General features: G+C 39.6%; 1 long non-coding RNA gene across 3 annotated transcripts in view; it reads left to right on the top strand.

Annotated features, from left to right (window-relative positions):
- LOC140461864 (uncharacterized) overlaps positions 1 to 20,563 on the top strand; it is a 126,867-nt gene that overhangs the window by 79,396 nt on the left and 26,908 nt on the right. The gene's annotated exons all lie outside the window — the stretch shown is intronic.

Raw genomic sequence — 20,563 nt, 5'->3', positions numbered from 1 at the left:
CTGCCAAGTCTCTCTGCCATTTCTCCGTATAAACCTGTATCTGATTTCACCTCCTGTACAAACCTGTGTCTGATTTCACCTTTTTTGCCAAGGGGGTGTTTATGGGGAGTGTTTCAGGCATTTGGAACAGCATCATTAAGTTGGGATAGTCCGTTGGGTTTTCAGATAGGTTAAATTATTCTGTATTCTGTACCCTTTGGTTGTGTTTCATTTGGTAGTCTGTAAATAAATTCTGTTTTGTTTAAAAGCCAGGGGTTTTGAGCAACTGCATCTCTCCTGGAATATCCACTTTACAACTGTTTCAAACAACTATCTCTGACATCTGTCCTATATCTAACATCCCTCAAGTTAAAGCTATGTCCCCTCATGCTAGGCATCGCCATCTGAGGAAAAAGGGTCTCATTGTCCAACCTATCTAACCCTCTGATTATTTTATATGTCTCAATTAGGTCACATCTCAACCTTCTTCTCTCTATAAAAAAGACCCTCAGGTCCCTCAGCCTTTCCTCATAAGACCTTCCCTCCATATCAGGCAACATCCTAGTAAATCTCCTCTGAACCCTTTCCAAAGCTTCCACATCCTTCCTAAAATGCGGTGACCAGAACTGCACGCAATACTCCAAATGTGGCTGCAGCAGAGTTTTGTACATAGTCATAGAGATGTACAGCATGAAATAGATCCTTCAGTCCAACCCATCCATACTGACCAGATATGCTAACCCAATCTAGTCCCACCTGCCAGCACCCAGCCCATATCCCTCCAAACCCTTCCTATTCATATACCCATCCAAATGCCTCCTAAATGTTGCAATTGTACCAGCCTCCACCACTTCCTCTGGCAGCTCATTCCATACATGTACCACCCTCTGCGTGAAAAAGTTGCCCCTTAGGTCCCTTTTATGTCTTTCCCCTCTCACCCTTAAACTATGCTCTCTAGTTCTGGACTCCCCCATCTCAGGGAAAAGACTTTGTTGATTTATCTTATCCATGCCCTTCATAATTTTGTAAACCTCTATAAGGTCACCCCTCAGCCTCCAACGCTCCGGGGAAAACAGTTCCAGCTTGTTCAGCCTCTCCCCATAGCTCAAATCGTCCAACCCTGGCAACATTCTTGTAAATCTTTTCTAACTCCTTCAAGTTTCACAACATCTTTCCGATAGGAAGGAGACCAGAATTGCACACAATATTCCAACAGTAGCCTAACTAATGTCCTGTACAGCCACAACCTGACGTCCCAACTCCTGTACTCAATACTCTGTGTAATAAAGGAAAGCATACCAAAAGCCTTCTTCACTATCCTATCTACCTGCGACTCCACTTTCAAGGAGCTATGAACCTGCACTCCAAGGTCTCTTTCTTCAGCAACACACTCTAGGACCTTACCAGGAAGTGTATACGTCCTACTAAGATTTGCTTTCCCAAAATGCAGCACCTCGCATTTATCTGAATTAAACTCCATCTGCCACGTCTCAGCCCATTGGCCCATCTGGTCAAGGTCCTGTTGTAATATGTCTGCAGCATGATCTCATGGTTCCGAAACTCAATCCCTCTGCCAACTATAGCTAATGCACAGTATGCCTTCTTAACAACCCTATCAACCTGGGTTGCAACTTTCAGAGATCTATGTACCTGGACACCGAAATCTCTCTGCTCAGCTACACTACCCAGAATCTTGCCATTAGCCAAGTACTCTTTATTCCTGTTTCACCTTCCAAAGTGAATCACCTCACACTTTTCCACATTAAACTCCATTTGCCATCTCTCAGCCCAGCTCTGCAGCTTATCTATAGTGATATCCTTCGTCATTATCCACAACTCTACCACTCTTGGTGGTCATCCACAAATTTACTAACCCATCCTCCAATGCCCTCATCCATGTCATTTATAAAAATGACAAACAGTAATGGACCCAAAACAGATCCTTTTGGAATACTACTAGTAACTGAACTCCTGGATGCATATTTCCCATCAATCACCACCTTCTGTCTTCTTTCAGCTAGTCAATTTCTGATTCAAACAGATAAGTCACCCTCAATCCCATGCCTCCCTATTTAGTGCAATAGCCTATCATGTGGAACCTTATCAGAAGCCTTACTGAAATCTATATGCAACACATCAACTGCTTTACCCTCATCCGCTGTTTGATCACCTTCTTAAAGAGCTCAATAAGTTTTGTGAGGCACAAAACTGTTTTGACTATTCCTAATCAACTTATTTCTTTCTAGATGATTATAAATCCTTTCTCTTATAACCCTTTCCAAAACTTTACCCTCAATTGAAGAAAGGCTCACAGGTCTGTAATTTCCAGCATTGCCTCTACTCCCCTTCTTGAACAAGGGAACAACATTTGCTATCCTCCAGTTTTCTGTCACTATTCCTGTAGACAATGACGACATAAAGATCAAAGCCAAAGACTCGGCAATCTCCTCCCTGGCTTCCCAAGGTATCCTAGGATAAATCCAATCCTGGCCAGGGGACTTATCTATTTTAACTCTTTCCACAATTGCTAACACCTCCCCCTTATGCACCTTAATCCCATCTAGTCTAGTAGCCTAGATTAGATGGGATTGAGGTGTTGAGTATTCTCCTCGACCACATTGTCTTTTTCTAGCATGAATACTGATGTAAAGTATTCATTTAGCATTTCCCCTATCACCTCTGATTCCAAGCACAAATTCCCACTACTATGCTTGATTCGCTCTAATCTTATTCTAGTCATTTTTTTATTCCTGATATACCTATAGAAAGCCTTAGGGTTTTACTTGATCCTATCCACCAACAACTTCTCATGTCCCCTCCTGTCTCTTCTTAGCTCTCTCTTTAGGTCTTTCCTGGCTAACTTATAATTCTCAAGTGCCCTAACTGAGCCTTAACATCTCATCCTAACATATGCCTTCTTCTTCCTCTTTATAAGATACTCAACTTCCTTAGTAAACCATGGCGCCTGCGCTTGACAACTTCGTCCCTGCCTGACCGGTACATACTTATCAAGGACCCACAGTAGCTGAATAAGCTCCACATTTCAACTGTGCCCATCCCCTGCAGTTTCCTTCCCCATCCTATGCATCCTAAATCTTGCCTAGTCGCATCATAATTGCCTTTCCCTCAGCAATAACCTCTGCCCTGCAGTATATACCTATCCTATATCAAATTGAATGCCAGATAATCAAGGTTCCTCTGGATATGTGAAACTGTATGATGTTGAATATCACAGCTAATATCTAACATTCTATACAGTCTATTCTTATATAATGTGATAGTTCCATTTGTGTGTGATCCTGCATTATAAGAAGATTATGTAATCGCAGCACTGTTTAAACCAATGGGACCAGAATCACATTTATAGCCAATACAGATAAGGAAAGTTCGCATTCTGCAAATAATGGTTGAAATTTTTCAATCGCGTTATAACCAATTCAGCTGAAGAAACACGCATTATAGCAAAACTGAGTGTATTAGAATAGTTGGCTTGAGTGGATGACAAACCATCTTACAAGGGACACATACCTCACCTTTTCTTGCAATACATCCACTACAAGAATCATGACTTTCCTTAGGTTATAGTATTGCAGTAGGCGAGGGTTTGACAGAACCTGTTTGAAAGAATCAAAAACATATTAGTGGTCATCTTGCCACATAGAAGTGGATGTCTTTCTTGAGCAAATCTCTCAGTAGAGATGCCTTGTCCATACAGGAAAAGAAGTCTAAGATATCATTGCAGATCCTCTTTATCCTGTAGGATCATCATGTTTGTTAAATCATTCCCAATTCAACCTGGACCAGAATGGTTCCTTGCACACAAGAAATGGACTTGAAGTTTATCTGACTGACATTGACCTGACACCTCTGCTGTTAAATCCCAACTCTTATCATTGCTGCCCCTGTCAACAAGTGAAAGCTGTGGTCATGCTCTGCCTTTGTCTTACTCATGACGGCAATATCAACACAATGCATATACAAGCGGATACATTCTGAATAATCCTGTTCTTATAGTTATGAAATAATTCTTGGCTAACTGGTAGCCTTGCTGGTAACCATTGGAAACAGCATCATCCAAAATGTTGTGATCCTTTGGGATATTTTTGCTGGAAGAACAGGTAAGTATCCATGTATTGCATCTAGCTTGGAAAATAATCTTGCTCTAGGAAAGCAATTTTGAATTCTTCCAGCATTGGTCTTTTGTGTAGACAATTTTAAATGAAAGTTTGAGGTACCTTGGATTTGGGAAAACTTTTATGGTGCTATCTTTCTTTAAGATGCATGTGATGAAGCTACATCCAAGTTATCTGGTGGTCCACCTGATGAATTATATCATTTTGCTGCATCTCATCCAGTTCTAATTAAAACATTTCCTAAATGTGCAAGATATTGTCCTTGGAGGAGCAATAAATGGGGTTGCTGCATCCTTAAGATGCAATGCTGCATCACCCTTAGAATTGCCAGCTGAATTAAATCCATTTGCTTACAGGTGTTTGAGACTATTGACTGAATTGATAGCACCAAGCGTCGTCTGTTCCGCTGGAGTGTGTGTGACTTGAAACTCATGAACTGCGACAATATCAAGATCAGTATTGGTATGCATGAGGTGGAAGATTTTTGGAAGCCAAGCTGAGCTTGGTTTTGGCACTGCAATGTACATGATTGATAATTTGTTATATGTTGTGGACGATTCTCTCATAGACTGTACAATGGAGTGCACTTGTTGAAGTACAAGTCATTCAGATTGTGTAATGGTAACATGTTGCTACTTGTTCCCAAGTAAATTTAAGCCTTTAGTTTATGCCCTCACACTTTTTCCCAATGTATGATACTAATAGTTGCAAAAGCTTTTGATCACGTTATACCATCAACATGGTGCACAAGACAAATAATATAGAAAGCTTGATCACCTTCTTAAATTTGTCTTTCACGTGGTTGATTCTGAACCTCATTGATGTCCTTTCTGGAAAAGTCACACTCATACCCTTTGCTGTGTCATCTTCTGACAAACTGATCATTTAGGGTTGTTTTCTGTATGATAACACTTGGAGTTTATTATATTTTGAAGTTAATTCTTACCTTGAGTGATCTTTGAGAACTTTCCATATTAAAAAAAATCTTATTTTCCATGGAATGATGAAATAATGTTAACTCTGTGACACTACTTCTTGCCAGTAGGAAGCATGATTTTCAGCAGTGTCCTCTCAGCATCATCTACTGCTTGATTTATGACATAGAACTGATACATCTTTTGAAAGGTGTTACTGGGTGCCCAATCCATAATGAGGATCCTGCTGTATACGATTCTGCCTTAAAAATGGGTGGATCGTACAATTTTAAATCATGTATGTTTCCTGACTGTGTCCGTGTAAATTTAAAGTTTCTCCTTCTTTGAAACCAAAGTCCCTGAAGCTGCTGTTATCAAAACATTTTACTTATGTATTAACTGTCAGAAACAGACAATTCTTCCAGCTTCAGCATTGCACTGCACTGGTTTTGCGTTGCAGCTGAAAAGTTTGCTACAGCCTTTTATTTTCTTTCTTTTAATTAAGGCAATATTAGAAAGGTATTTTGTCTAAAAAAATGTATTCTAGTCAAAATTAAATTAACTCTGCTGTCTTGGTGGTTAATGCCCTACTTACAGATGTGTACATTTGGCTGAACTCATTGAAACTGGTGCTGCTCAAAGATGAGAAATTTGTCCAAATTCTCCATTGTCCAAAGCTATTGTCCAAGTGGTCCTTCAATAGATTTCCAAGTATCTGGTACAAAGATACCAGACGACCACTGCTGCTAGCATGGTGTAAGCTTGCTTCCAACAGGGACTTTTAAATGGTAAGGCAATGCTTATGTTAATTCTCGAATCACAAGAAACCGTGCATGGAATTTATTTCAACTATTTTATACAAATATTACATTCCACATGTACAGAACTGTCTTGGTTATTATTATAGAGTCATAGAGTCATATACACAGGAATAGACCCGTCAGCCCAACTTGTTCATGCCAACCAGCTTTCCTAAACTGAACTAAACCTAATTGCCTGCATTTGGCCCAAATACATCCATACCCTTCCTATGCATACACCCATCCAAAAGTCTTTTAAATGCTGTAATTGTACATGCCTCTACCACTTCCTCTGGCAGTTCGTTCCTTATATGCACCACCCTCTGTGTGGAAAAGTTGCCCCTCAGGTCCCTTTTAAATATTACCCCGTTCACCTTAAACCTATGCCCTCCAGTTTTGGACTCCCCTACTCTTGGAAAAACACTTTGGCTATTCACCTTATTTATGCCTGTCATGATTTTATAGACCACTATACAGTCACCCCTCAGCCTCCCACCCTTTTGGAGGAAAAGACGCATCCTATTCAGCCTTTCTTTATAATTCAAACCATCCAGTCTCAGTAACATCTTGATAATCAGTTTACAATATGGGAGTATGCTTCATGATCAATGTAAAGTTTCAAGTGATTTTACATGAGATGGAGTAAGATCTTTTTGGTCAAATGCTCACACGCAGTGATGATATCACAAGCATATCTCTTACAGGTATACTGACATAATGACCCCCCCCCCACCATCCCTAACAAAGACACCTCCCTTCTAATTACTGCTTCTAGTTCTCTAACTGTGTTTCTAATGCTTTGCACATTGGCATATTAACTGTGTAATCCTACTTCATATATCCCCCAATAGGCTTTCTCTTGTATTATAAAAATACAATACTGCAAATGTTGGAAATCTGTATTTAAAAAAAACAAATTACTGCAGAAACTCAGCAGGTCTGGCAGCATCTATGGAAGGAGAAACAAAACCAATGTGTTGAGTTGGTATCACTCTTCTTCAGAACAGACTCAAAACATTAACTCTGTTTCTCTCTCCTAAGAGGCTGCCTGACCTACGGAGTATCTCCAGCAATTTTTCTCCAGCTATTTCTATCCCTGTTTTTTCTGCTCACCTGTACTTTCACTCTTTCTCTGCCTTTCCTCTCTCATTTTTGCCCTAAGATATGTCACTGTCAGCCAATTTCTGCAGGGGTTCTCCTGCTTCCCTGTAACACATATGTTCAGGAACCAAGAAAATAACATAAAAATATAGTTTTCATGAATTAGCAGGTGAACCTATGCAAAAATCAAAACCCTTTACATTTCCAATCCTCACCTTTAACTCATATTCTTATACTGTATGCTTTGAGTTGATTTCTATGTTAAGAACGTTAGATAATGGAAAATTGCTGATGTGTGTATCTTGCAATAATTTGTATTTCCTGTGTAAACAGGCTACAGAAATAATGCAGTTATGAAAATCACAATATGTTATTCACAGCAATGCAGAAAATCAAAATTGAAAGCATTTATAAATTTTGTTCACTGAATGCTAAAGTAAAATCTGCATACCGGCACCATTGACATTCTTCAAAAAAATTTAAATGTCAATACTGAATTGCTTTTGTTCTGTGTGGAGAATTTGTTCATATAGTCATGCTCCAAGGTGACTAGGTACATGGGATGATGTTGCAGCATACGTAAGCGAGGAAGCATAAATTCCAGGCAGAATCTGACCTGCGAGCAATGCAGCATATTTGCATTCATTTACTCTGATATGGTGCTGAGGTTAATGAAGTTCGAAGTGATATGGATGCAGCTTCTATATGAGGCAGTAAATCACCAATGCTTTATGGGAAGTGAATGATAGTAAATCTCAGTGTCAGGGTCTTCTTTTACCTTCCAGTACTGTGCTAATCCTGTAATTAAATGTTGCTCTATTAATATGATAATATGTCCAAGGTTTGTAAATGCCAGGAGCTCCTAGATTCAAGTTTTAATATGGCTTGAGGATTATTTTTATGTTGCAGGAATATTCTAAACATTAAACAAATGTTTAATGGAGAGCTTCTATATTTTAGTCCATAGAATTATTGAAGTCACATTTTAACAGTTCCAAATTGATTTTGAATCTTAAAACATGGAATGGATTTGTATATTTTTCTCAATGTTTACACTGTAAAGAAGAAAAAATATCTTACAAAGGTTTAGTAGGCAGAATCCATGGAAGGTGGAATCATATACAGGTCTGAGAGAGGTTGACTACGTTGAGATGCAAGGCAGAATCAAATGAGAAATCCAGTGAGGCCCATCTTGACATTGGATGAGCCGGCTTTTATGCACTTAACAAACGATGTAGTGTGTTTGTCACCAGGCAGCAGTAAGTTACCAATGAAAGAGGACTATTGCTTGTGAAATGTATTGTCAACAACATGACTCACCTCATTAATATTTAGATTTATCTTATCAAACTTGCCAAACAAATTGGACGTTGAGAAACTGTGACATGAAAACTAGAGGAAAATGTGGCATATTCAGCTCTTCACTTGCTCTGAGGGACCTCTGTGTTGCATACAACTAAACTACAAAGATTCATCAGGTAGAGGCCCTTCAATCTATCATGCCTGTGCCAGTCATCCAGTACCTATTTGAAATAACTCCACAAAGGCAGGTCCCATCACCAAGTCACCCTGCATTTGCACATGGAGAGAACATGACACTGATCCAGATCCCTTAGAGTCAGCTCTCAGAGTGAACAGGATGTCTGACACTCCTGTTCTTATCTGTCAGCCAGGGCTGTCTGATTGGACCAAGTTACAGGCCCAGTCAGGGCACTTATATTCTATGAGGTCCACCTGGCTGACCTCGGTAAAATCACGACACTATTTAATCTTGACCCATTTTCCAGCACTTGACCTTTCGCATTTATGCTATGGCACTTCAAGTGTTCATCTGAATATTCTTGCATGTTGTGATGCCTCCTCCCTCTATCAACATATCAGGTGGTGAGTTCTAGACACCCACCATCATCTGGGTCAAACTATTTTCCTTAAAATCTCTCAACAGTCCCTGCCGTTTGCATTAAATCTATAAGTCCATAGGACACAGGAGCAGAATTAGGCCACTTAGCCCATTAGGTCTGTTCCGCCATTTAAGGAAATCATAGCTGATCTGATGATCCTCAACTCCACTTTCTTGCCTTTTCCCTGTAACCCTTACAGATTACATAAATCTGTCTATCTCAGCCTTGATATACTTAATTATGCAGCCTGAACAATGATAGAATCCCTACAGTGTGGAATCAGACCATTCTGCCCATCAAGTCCACATTGACCCTCTGAAGAGCATCCCATAAAAAAACCCCACCCTTTAACCTTGCATTTCCCATGGCTAATCCATCTAGGCCACACATCCTTGAACACTGTGGGCAACTCAGCATGGCCAATCTACCTAATCAACACATCTTTGGACAGTGGGAGGAAACTGGAGCACCTGGAGGAAACCCATGCAGACATGGGGACAATGTGCAAATTCCACACAGACAGTCGCCTCAGGCTGGAATCAAACCCTGGTCCCTGGCGCTGTGAGGTAAAGTGTTAGCCACTGAGCCACTGTGCTATCTTTTAAAAATTCCTCAGATTGGCAAAGCTCTGGGAGAAGAAATTCCATCTCAGCTCTGTCTTAAATGTGCAACTCCTTTTTCTGAGATTATGCCTGTCAGTCCAAGATTAATTTACTTGGGAAATAATCTTTCCGCATCTTCCTTGTCAAGTCTTGTATTAATCTTGTATGTTTCAATACAATCACCTCTCATTCTTATAAATTCAAATGGGCTTAGGCTCAACCTTTCTTCAGAGTCAATCCCTCTATACTCGATATTAGCCTAATAGGCCCCTAGTTATTGATCCATCTACTGGGGGAAATGTTTCTCCCTGTCTATTGTGGCTATGCCAATAATAATTTTCCATATCCAATAAATACCTCGCTTAGCCTTCTCTGCTGTAAGGAAAGCAAACAAGCCTACGTATTCTCTCTTCATTGATGAAACACCCAGGCAACATTCTGGTAAACCTCCTCTGCATCCAACTTGCATTCAGGGCATGATCCATGGGTACCCCTCATAAATGGACATTGGCATTCGACATTGCCAATCTATCTTGACTATCATGACACCTCTCTGAAATACTTGCAGTTCACTCATGAAGCACAGCCTTATTAAGCTGGGTGTATGAGTAGTATACATTGAAAGGGAAATTTTGTGTGGACAGATAGTCACTTAGCTCAAGGGTTAGACCAGGCTGCATCTCAAGGCTTTTCATTTGCTCACTACCCATTTGCTTATTAGGTGCCTCGCTCCATGAATATAGTCTCCATGCCTTGCCTGTAAGTGTGTTGCTGTTTCAGCCAGAGCTACAGGCTGTCATTGCTGCCATTTTGAGGTACTATCTTGTATTGACACACAGAATGTTGCTTCTCATACTTGTCAGTAGGGATCATTCTGAGTTAGTGAGGGTGGTCATTAGTGGAAGGCACACTGTGATGTTAATCTAACATCTACTGCTGTCAGTTGACTGCAACAAAAGCACAGTTGTTCAATTAACAAAATGGCTATGTGGAAAGTGGGCTTGTTCTCAGCCCAGCCGGTAGAGATGGGGACCATAATTTAAGGAGTCCTGGTGCTGTCAGTCAGGGGTACAATACATACACAATCCAGGGGCTTCACTGTGGTCAGTTATCCGCTTGAGGCACTCATGGTCAAAGGATCTATTCCAGTATAATTCGGGAGTGGTTAGGGTTGTTCAGCTGAAAGCCCTGTAGAGACAGCATCGGTATCAGGGGAATTGCATATTGTCAGTCTATAAATACAGCAGTAAAGGGTTTGGACAAACATATCTAGGGACTGCTTGTCGGAGTCAGCTGGAATTCTCTGGGTCCAGCAATCGTTCAGGAATATTCAGTCAGGGCCTGTAGAAACAGCAGACAATTGCTGCTAGATAGAGTGGGGGAGTCAAGGCCAGGTGGAAGACAGGAGGCATACGTAGTGATGGCAGCAAGAATAGTGATGGGGGGGGAGGGGGGAGGATTCAAGGTGAATGGGGATAAGTAGAACAGCCAACGGAGAACATGGTAAACTACGAAGAGCTACGACTGATAAACACCATCATGGCCTCCACAGGGAGAGTAGAGAGGAGCAGGAGGGCATCATGCACGACAGGGTACCAAGGACAGGGAGGATAGTTGTCGATGAAGGTCACCGTGATGGATCTCCACATGAAGGTGATAGGTAAACATCAACTCTTGGTGTATGCAAGATAAAAAGGGCATGGAGCTCTGGTGATACCTGGTGACCAGGTGGAGCCTTGGGCTGACGGTGTCTACCATAAACTGTGTTCCTGGCCATCACGTCCCCTTGGTTCAGAGGGATTTGAGCCAAACACAGGAAATGGGACTAGTTTAGTTTAGGAACATGGTTGGCATGGATTGGTTGGACTGATGCTATATGACTCTGTGACTATCACTGTATGAAAAGATCACCACCCAAGCAACCACAGGATCAAGTAGCGTGAAGAGTGATTGGGAAAATAAGGATGGATGGGCGAAGTTAAACAAGTAAGTGAGGTGCAAGGATTTGCTGTGAGGCATCGTGGAACACAAGGAAACCAGACATTGGATATATGAACTTACTTTTTGGTCCTCTTCAGGCTCACAATCAACCTACTAGTAGATCTGGCCTGATGGGGAATCCATCACTGTCCACTCATCCAAACGTCCAACAAATATTGAAAGAAGATCCCTCCAGTTTGGGAAAGATTGTCATCTGAGCACTCCTTGTTCTAACTGGATTTACAGTGCCTACTTGTTCTAAAGTGGTAGAAGAGAAGTAATGGGAGAATCACTAGGCAGTCAAATGAGAAGAGGCCCTTTTAAATAAGATGTAGTTTATTGCATTGTAGCATGTTATACACATTGTTACTAGGATAGTTCGGAGATCTATGAAAGTACTGATTGTGTTTTATGTAGACTGTATGCCCAACCACGGGAATTTTGTGTGCTAGACATAGTATTTCTTCTCTTGGCAGTACCACTACCCGGCAGATCATTGGTTTCTTCTCATTTGCAGGTCTTCGAGGGTAGGTGTGCCAGGTCTTCATTTCCTCATTAGCAGCTAATTTCTAATATAGTAGCATTCAGGGGCTGCTTTTGCTTCAGCTTCAGTTCAAACAGTCTAAGCTATTGTTTTCAACAACATATTAACTTGTTGGGTCTTTTTATTATTTCATTAGAGGTTTCAGATTCTGAGAAAAGGTTTCAGATAACTGGACTGTTTTATTCCTGATGAAGGGCTTTTGCCCGAAACGTCAATTTCGCTGCTCTTTGGATGCTGCCTGAACTGCACCACTAATCCAGAATCTGGTTTCCAGCATCTGCAGTCATTGTTTTTACCTACCTCATATTCCATGGACTGAGCTTGTCTGGCCATAGAATGTATGAAAACACAGTCAGAGAAAACACCAAGTACTTACTCCTGCAAATGTTTGGTCTCCTTGATGTTAATCAGCTTCTCTGAGATGACTGGGGATGATCTTTGATCCCATTGGGTCATTGCTGTTCAAAATCAAACTGAGGTTGATCCTATGCTCCATAGCCTTGACACTAGGTCACACTCCAGATGGACCCTGTTTAAAAACTGTACCATTCTTATTTTCTACATTTTGACTTTGACTGAAATTAGAAAATAATTGGTTTAAAAGCTAATGATTGTAGAATGATTGCTACACGTTTTTAAAAGCATGTTACCAGGTTCTCATTATAAGTAGTAGGGAAAACCTGGTTAGAGACGAGTGGTAGCTGCAAATGGGCTGGCATTGTGTAGCTGATTGGTTGTTATCCATGATAAGGACTTCCTGCAGGGAAAACAGGTCTTTGCACTTTGAAATCTCAAGATGGTTGAAATCTGCCATTCCACATCCAGGTTCTGATGACATCCTCAGATTGGGTGAAACTTAATGTATCCTTTAGCATCAACTTCATCAGAACCATTATCTTACACAGCACATGTTTATATTAAATTTTGCAAGAACCAGGCAGGCAAGTTAAAATCACAGCCACTGTCCTGCAGCAGTCTACAGAAAGTAGAAAAATGAAATGTTCCAACTAGGATATGCATTAATCTGGTTTTACACTACACAATGAGGTTTCAGATGATGTGATTCTGGTCCAAAACTTGAATTTAACCATATTGTTTTATTGTCCATCTTTCTTGAGCTTCCAGCCCTAAAGATACATTTAAAATTGAAATTATTGGTCCTACCAATGATTGACTCAGGGCCACCATAGTGACCTCATAATGTATTCTTTTGTTGCCTCTTTGCTATGATAGTTGCATTGTGATTAACATATGAACAAGGAACAAGAATAGGCCACTCCACCCTTCAAGCCTGCTCTGCCATTTAATAAGATTATGGTTGATCTGATTTTAACCTCAACACTACATTCCTGCAAAATCTTTCATCCCTTTTTAAAATCAATAATCTATCCACTACTGCTTTAAAAATACTTAAAGGTTCTGCATCCACTGTCTTTTGATGTGGGGAATTCCAAAGACACACAACACTCAGAGAAAAAAAACTAAACATCTCTTGTTTAAGTGGACACCCCATTATTTTTAAACTATGACCCCTTGTTCTACATTCTCCCATAAGAAATAATGTCTTTTCAACATCCACCTGGTCAATTCCCCTCAGGATATTACATGTTTCAATTAAGTCACCTCTGACTCTTCGGACATGGACATGGAACCACATTGATTCACACTGCTTCTGAGAAGCTGCTGTGAGGAGAGGCACAGCAAGGCATTAAAATTCTGTATGTTGTCTGCCTTGCATTTCATCCTTACCTGAATATTACAGCCAATAAAATAGATCAGGTTACTGGGTAGTCTCAACCCTCATATACAATTCTTGATTAAAAACATCATTCAATTTTATTTTAACTGAAGCCAAATATTTTTCTTACTGACTTTAACTCATCCAAAGCTTATTATTAGCAGGAAATGTTCAAACTCCCCAAGTTTAGCTCACTCTGAGACACTGGGTTCATAATGGAAAGAGTTCTCATTGTTTGAAAAAAAGGCCTGAATCAATAGATATTATTATTTATTTAATTAAATTAAAGATGTGCACAAATTCCTATGGTACGTGGGGTTGGCAGGGGAGTTTCGTATTCTTGAAGTCAGTCGTTGCCTCGTTCTAACCAATGTTCTCATTTATACGTTCTGTTCTTAAATCAAAAGTAATGTGCATAAAACTCATTGTGAAATATCTAACTTCTGTAAGGATGATTCATTTGTTGGATGTTATAGTGTGTTTGCTGTGCTCAAATTAAATAGATGTTAAACCTCAATAAAATGGGTATGAGAAATAACACAAAATCAATCACTTTATTTTAGTGCCAAGAAATGAAGATCATTTGTCAAATTTGGTGCTCAGCAAGCCCAGTTTGTGCTCTAAATTATTGTACATGTTTTATTTATCAGGATAATGGTTTTATTCTGTTTTATTTGATATGAAATACTGGTCATCAGCATATATCATTCTAAAACATAGCTGCTTAATAAAGGAAGGAGATGCAATTTTGATCATAAAAATAAATGTTAAGAAGGGCCATTTTCGTCGGAGCATAAGAAAGTCTCTTCAAATTTGCGATAGATTAAGAACAGAAAGACAGTTTATGAATGCATCCACGTGTTCAAGCAAGAGGAAAACCGAGAGAACTAGCAGAGAAAAATTACATATTCATTATAAAATAATTTCAAAGATCCAAGGGGTAAATTGATTAGAAATATGAAATGAAATATGAGTATTAGCATAGGAACTGAATTAATCAGTCTTGACACTGAGAAAATAAATGGGAACAAAAGAAGCACTATAATACATAAAGTGACAATATGAGCATACCATCTTCTGTTTCATATAAATTGATAACAAAAGAAAAATCTTAGTTCAGAATTTGTAAGGTAAATATAAATTGGCATCACTGCAAGATTGCAGTTAGCCAGAAGCTGCAGTTGTTATTGGAGACTGCTTTTGGACTTGGTAGATGATTAGAATGGTTTGGGGATTGCAATTGCACTCATGTACTTTAGCAAGCAAGGACACATCTGCCACACCACTTGTGCAATGGGCTTTTGGTGAAGTAATGGAGTGTGCAATCACTGCTCATTGCATTTTCTTCTCAGAATCGTACAGCACGTTCTGTCAGGTGGTACAAGGGTTATTGCTAACCCTAGAGAATCAGCTCAAAATAGGTGTTGATTTTGCACAGGGCAGTAAGGAAAGTAGCAGATCTAATTAGTATGGCTGCATCTGTTTCAGGAACTCTTGGGATTGTTGTTGAACCAAGCTGAGATTAATGCAGTGAAGACATTTATTTTGTTATTGAGATAGAGTCATCTGATGATGTGACAAACCATTTTAAACTTTAACTGCAGCAGAGAGGCTTAGACTAAAGGAGTACAAGACTAGAACTGTTAAGATCATATTTTGAAAACGTTAACATCAATTGTGATTTAACATAAAGCCAAAAGCAATAAGTTTCAAAAGGAAATCATCACCATAATTGAATCAAGTTATAACAGTTAAGAGGGAATGAGCCAAAAGGTGAGACATGATTTTAATTTGAAAAGGCTCAGTGGATCAGCAAATTATATATAAAATAATCTAAAAGTGCCAGCTCATTCTTAGGTGGCAGATAATCTGTGGTAACTAGAGGGTGGGTTTGACAAATTTGATCTCCTTGAATGGGACTTCATGTAACAGAACTCACATCAAGAGTTTAGGCAGGATCTTTAGACTATTAATTTTATAGTGGGAGCTGCCCTCATAACTTTGTAAAATATATGTATGTTATATACATGTAAATGTATTTTATGTAGTCCATCATGATAAATATCTCTAATGCAAAAACTTAGTCATATTGTGCAGATGAAATGTTCCACAATTTACAGGATGCCAATTGAGAAAATGTCTAGCTGAATAATTTAACTGGAGGAAGAATTTGACTTAGCTAATCAGTTATGACTTAAAATTCCCAATAAATTATGTTCATCACATGCTGAGCAATTTGTCCAACTGAAATTAACTGATGACAAATCTAAGCAGAGTACTTCTATATTTGGCCATAAGAAAAGTCTGTTGATCCTAAATTCAAGTCCTTTTTTTGGAAATCTCTGAAATCTACAGCAAACACACCTTTTTATCCATTTAACCCTAATGATATTGCATTCAGTTTGGATCGGGATGACCCTAATTCAATGCAATTTCCCCTGAGGTTTATCATGGGGCTAGCAAATTTATGCACGTTATGTCTTGACAATTGATTATCACTTTAAACTCACAGGAGAATTCCAGATGGTCTCTATATTACTCTGAAGAGATTGCCTATCTCTTCAAAGCATGGAAGGTGCTAGCCAGGAAATTTGGTAAGAGCCAAAAATGTGTGATTAAACTGTTGTTCCTCATGTGGGTAGCGCGTAAACTTTATGCTACCTGTTCATTACCATGTTTATAAACTGGAAGCAGCATTGTTGAATAGATATGTGTCTCAACAGAACACATAAAATTGTGAGAGGCTTGCACAAATGAAATTTAATCTGCACTATGTAAATTCAGACCGTCTTTCTTAATGGGAGGTGCATTCTGGCCTAGAAAGTACTAGAAATGGCTGAGAAAGGTACCTGAGCAGAAAGAATGTTAGAAATGAACATTTGGGCTAACAATATACTCCAAGATGCACTGACATGGTATTGGAAGCAGGAGGTGAAGATGAGATGCAGTATCCATATGGCACCAGAAGATCCTCTGTACAAAATCTTTGCACGAATTCTACAGCGAATAATTCATCTCTTGATATCTCGAAACTTTTCCACTAACTGCAAGGTGCAAGTCAGAAATGTGATCATCGAGTACTCTCTACTTGCTTGGAGTGCAGCTCCAGCACACAAGAAATGTGATTCTATCGGAGACAAAGCAGCCTGCTTGATCAGCATTTCACCCACCACCTTCAATATTCATTCCCTTCACCAACAGCACAGTGTAGCTGCAGTGTGCACTACCTTCAAGATGCATTGCAGCAACTGAACAAACCTCTCAATATCACTTTCAAATCTGTGGCCGCTGCAATCCAGATGAACAAGGGGCACCGGCATATGGGAATGCCACCTGTTATATTATAAAATTGTTTGTAAAGAGTTAGAAACTTAATATTATTATGTCCCAGGGTATTACATTCACAGTTGTACTGTAGTCACACGCTGGGTAACAACGTTTCAGTCTATCACTGTACCAACTACATGGACAGCAACAATGAATAAACAGCATTTGAGTCTAAAGTGTTATTATTTCTAACTTATGGAAACTAGAAGTGAAAACATGCAGGCAGCAGGTGTCTGTGAGTCAACAATTCTCAAGCATTTTAAATGAAATTAGATATAAAAAAAATCAAATCAGTCCCAAAAGGTGAGTGAAGCTTTGAATAAAAAAAAATGGATGCCACCACAACAGTGGGCACTTGGATCCAGCCCATATTGAATTTGATTGTTTTGTGATTTTTTTTAAAGGACTCAAATCACTGCAGAACCTTGCCTGCTGTTGAGAAGTTTAAACAAAAGTGCAGACTTGCATTTAGTAACTTTCTAAAAGGAACAATTGAAGAGGAAAGGGTCAGTGACGTCCTTATGTGGGCAGGAGAGAAAATGGTCAATGTGTTTAACAGCTGCCGGTTAAGTGAAGCCAACAACAGAATTCAACAAGGTTTTTGGAGAAATCAAATACACACTGCCAGCCAAAGTCAAGTCACATGCTTCACATATACTGTATTTCCAAATTCATTGCTACCCCCTTCAGTTACACGAGAGCACACACAAGGATACAAACTTACGAGTAACAGTAGCCCATCTGGCCCCTTGAGCCTGCTCTACCATTCATGGCTGATCTGATTGTGGCCTCCACTCCTTTTTCGTTTCTGCTTAGCATTATCCTTGACTCCCCTGGTGATAAGAAATCTATCAACCTGAGTGTATTCAATGAGACAACCTCTAATGATCAGTAAAAAAATGAACTGACAATTCCATTCATGTTTTTATAACTTAATTAATCTGCAAGTCAAAGATAAAAACTCTTCCGATATTGTAAACCTGCTATGCCTGATTTTCAGCTCATTATGTTGTAAGCCAGAAAGAAGATGGCTGATGTGTGTAAGTTGTTAAGGTTAAACTAGAATACATCTTTCAGTGCCACAAAGTGCTGAATCATCTTGGAAGAAGCAAGATTTGCAGTGTCTGTAATCTCAGTTAATTCAAATATTGGCCATGACCACATTGCAATGGCAATTTTTAATCACTCTAATCCCTCAGAGAGTATCTTTCTTCAAATAAAGAATGAAGGTTAGAGCTGGATTAAAATAATGAACATTCAAACTGAGGAAAAATGACAGAAATGTAAAATAAACTGTGACATGAGAGAAAATGAACAAATGGTACATTGTGACCTTAAGTCAAACGTTACCAGACTAGCTGAAATCTTACTATGCAGGCTTGTTTACAGCTATGTTATATGCCCTACTGAAGTGCCTCAGTTATTTTTCTCTCAGGAAATTCATTTGCATTTTAATGATTAGGAATAATTATAAAAAGCGAAGTGCTGTGGAGTTTGAAATTAGTTATTGGCTACGTACAACAGTGTCATTAATAATGTCATTTTGAAGATCTTTGGTGTCTCCAAATTTATTCAAATTAAATTCTGTCAATGCACAACATATTCTAGATTATGTGATTGTCATGAGCTTTAACGCAGGGGGAAATAAAATGATCTACATTTTGATAATGCCCTTACAGAACTTAGTTTACCATGCCAAAGAGTTTTGCAAATACCTCTGCCATTTGCAGATTAATAAAGTCATGAAAAAATATACCTGAAATTAACATTATTCAGTAAGATGTTTTATTTTATTCGAGTATAAATACGGCAATATAATAAAATCAGAAATTGTTGGATAAACTCAGCGAGTCTGGCAGCATCTATGGAGAGAGTAACATTTCAAATCCAATATGACTTTTAAAAATGAGTTGGAGGAGTGATGGATATTATGCTGTTGAAAAACAGGGCCTTGGGGAGAATGGGGGTGGTGCGGGTGGTAGGCAGGTGAAACAAATGTGAAGATCCAAGAAATACAAGAGGATGAGGGGGACTAGCAGACAGAACAAAAAGTAAAATGATGTGGTAATGGTTGTAGAGGAATGATAAATTTTGGATTTAGAATAGATGTTAAAAGCACAATATAAGTCACCTTTACTGAAAGTAAAGCCGTGAAAACAAAACACTGGGGAAAAATATGTAATAAAATGGATGCTACCCTTAATGATGAGTCCAGAAAGCTGTGAATTGCCTCAGCATAGGTCTGTGTACTCCAACTTGTATTGGCCTTCCTAGGAAAACCACAGCAGACCTAGGACACAAATGTTAGCGTGTCAGCAAAATGGTGTATTGAAGAGGAAAGTGAGAACATGCTTCGGGGTCGTACTTGCACACAGAGCAGAAATTTTCTGTAATTTGGTTACCCAGCCTGCAACTGGTCACCCCAGTACAGAGAATTGAATTGAATTGAATTTGTTGTCACGTGTACCTAGACACAGTGAAAAGCTTTGTCTTCCGAACAATACAGGCAGATCACAGAGTTAAGTAGCATAGATAAGTAAATAATAGATAAACAGCGGCAAAAACAAAAACACAGATACAGGCGAATGTTAAGGGTTTGTGAGTCCATTCAGTAGTCTAACAACAGTAGGGTAGAAACTGTTTCGAAACCGGCTGGTGCGTGTGTTCGGGCTTCTGTACCTTCTCCCCGATGGTAGAGGTTGTAGAAAAACATTGCCAGGATGGGATGGATCTTTGAGAATGCTGATGGTCTTTCCTTGACAGCGGGCTTGGTAGATAGATTCTGTAGATGGGAGGTTGGCCTTTGTGATTGTCTGGGCCAAGTTCACCACTCTCTGTAATTGTCCGTGATCTTGAATGGTACAATGGAGATGGTGAAACTGGGAGAATGGAATGGAATCTTACAGAAAGCAGAGTGTGAACAAGTAAAGTTGAGGACGATGTGGAAATTAGTGGGTTTGTAATGAATATTAGTAAACAGCAATGAAGACAGAGAAGTTGAAGCAGGGAAGGAAAAGGTGGGGCAGGTGAAGATGAGAGTAGAATTGAATTTGGAAGCAAAATCAAATTCTCTTCCCAGTTCCAGACAAAAGCAGGACAAATTCTGTCATTGATTTAGTTGACAAAGAATTGAAAGAGGGTCTCAAGCAGGACTGAAACAAGCAATGTTCAATATACCCAACAAAAAGGAGAAAGTGAGACTGGAGATCAGAGTCGAGAATCTGGTGTTAGAAGAGCATCGCAAGTCAGGCAGCATCTGAGGAGCAGGAGAGTCGACATTTCAGGCAAAAGCCCTTTATCAGGAATGGGGCTTGTGAGCCAAACAGGTGGTGACATAAATGGGAGGGGGGTGGGTGGAAGCGGGGGAAGATAGCTGAGAGTGCGATAGTTAGATGAAGATGGGGTAATGGTGGTAGGTCGGAGAGGAGGGTGGAACGAATAGGTGGGAAGGAAGATAGACAGGTAAGATTGACAGGACAGGTCCTACCTGTCCATCCTCCTTCCCACCTATTCGCTCCACCCTCTTCTCCGACTTATCACCATT

The sequence above is a fragment of the Chiloscyllium punctatum genome, chromosome 1, assembly GCF_047496795.1.
Source record: "Chiloscyllium punctatum isolate Juve2018m chromosome 1, sChiPun1.3, whole genome shotgun sequence".
Lineage (NCBI taxonomy): Eukaryota > Metazoa > Chordata > Chondrichthyes > Orectolobiformes > Hemiscylliidae > Chiloscyllium > Chiloscyllium punctatum.
This window is presented reverse-complemented; position numbering and strand designations above follow the sequence as displayed.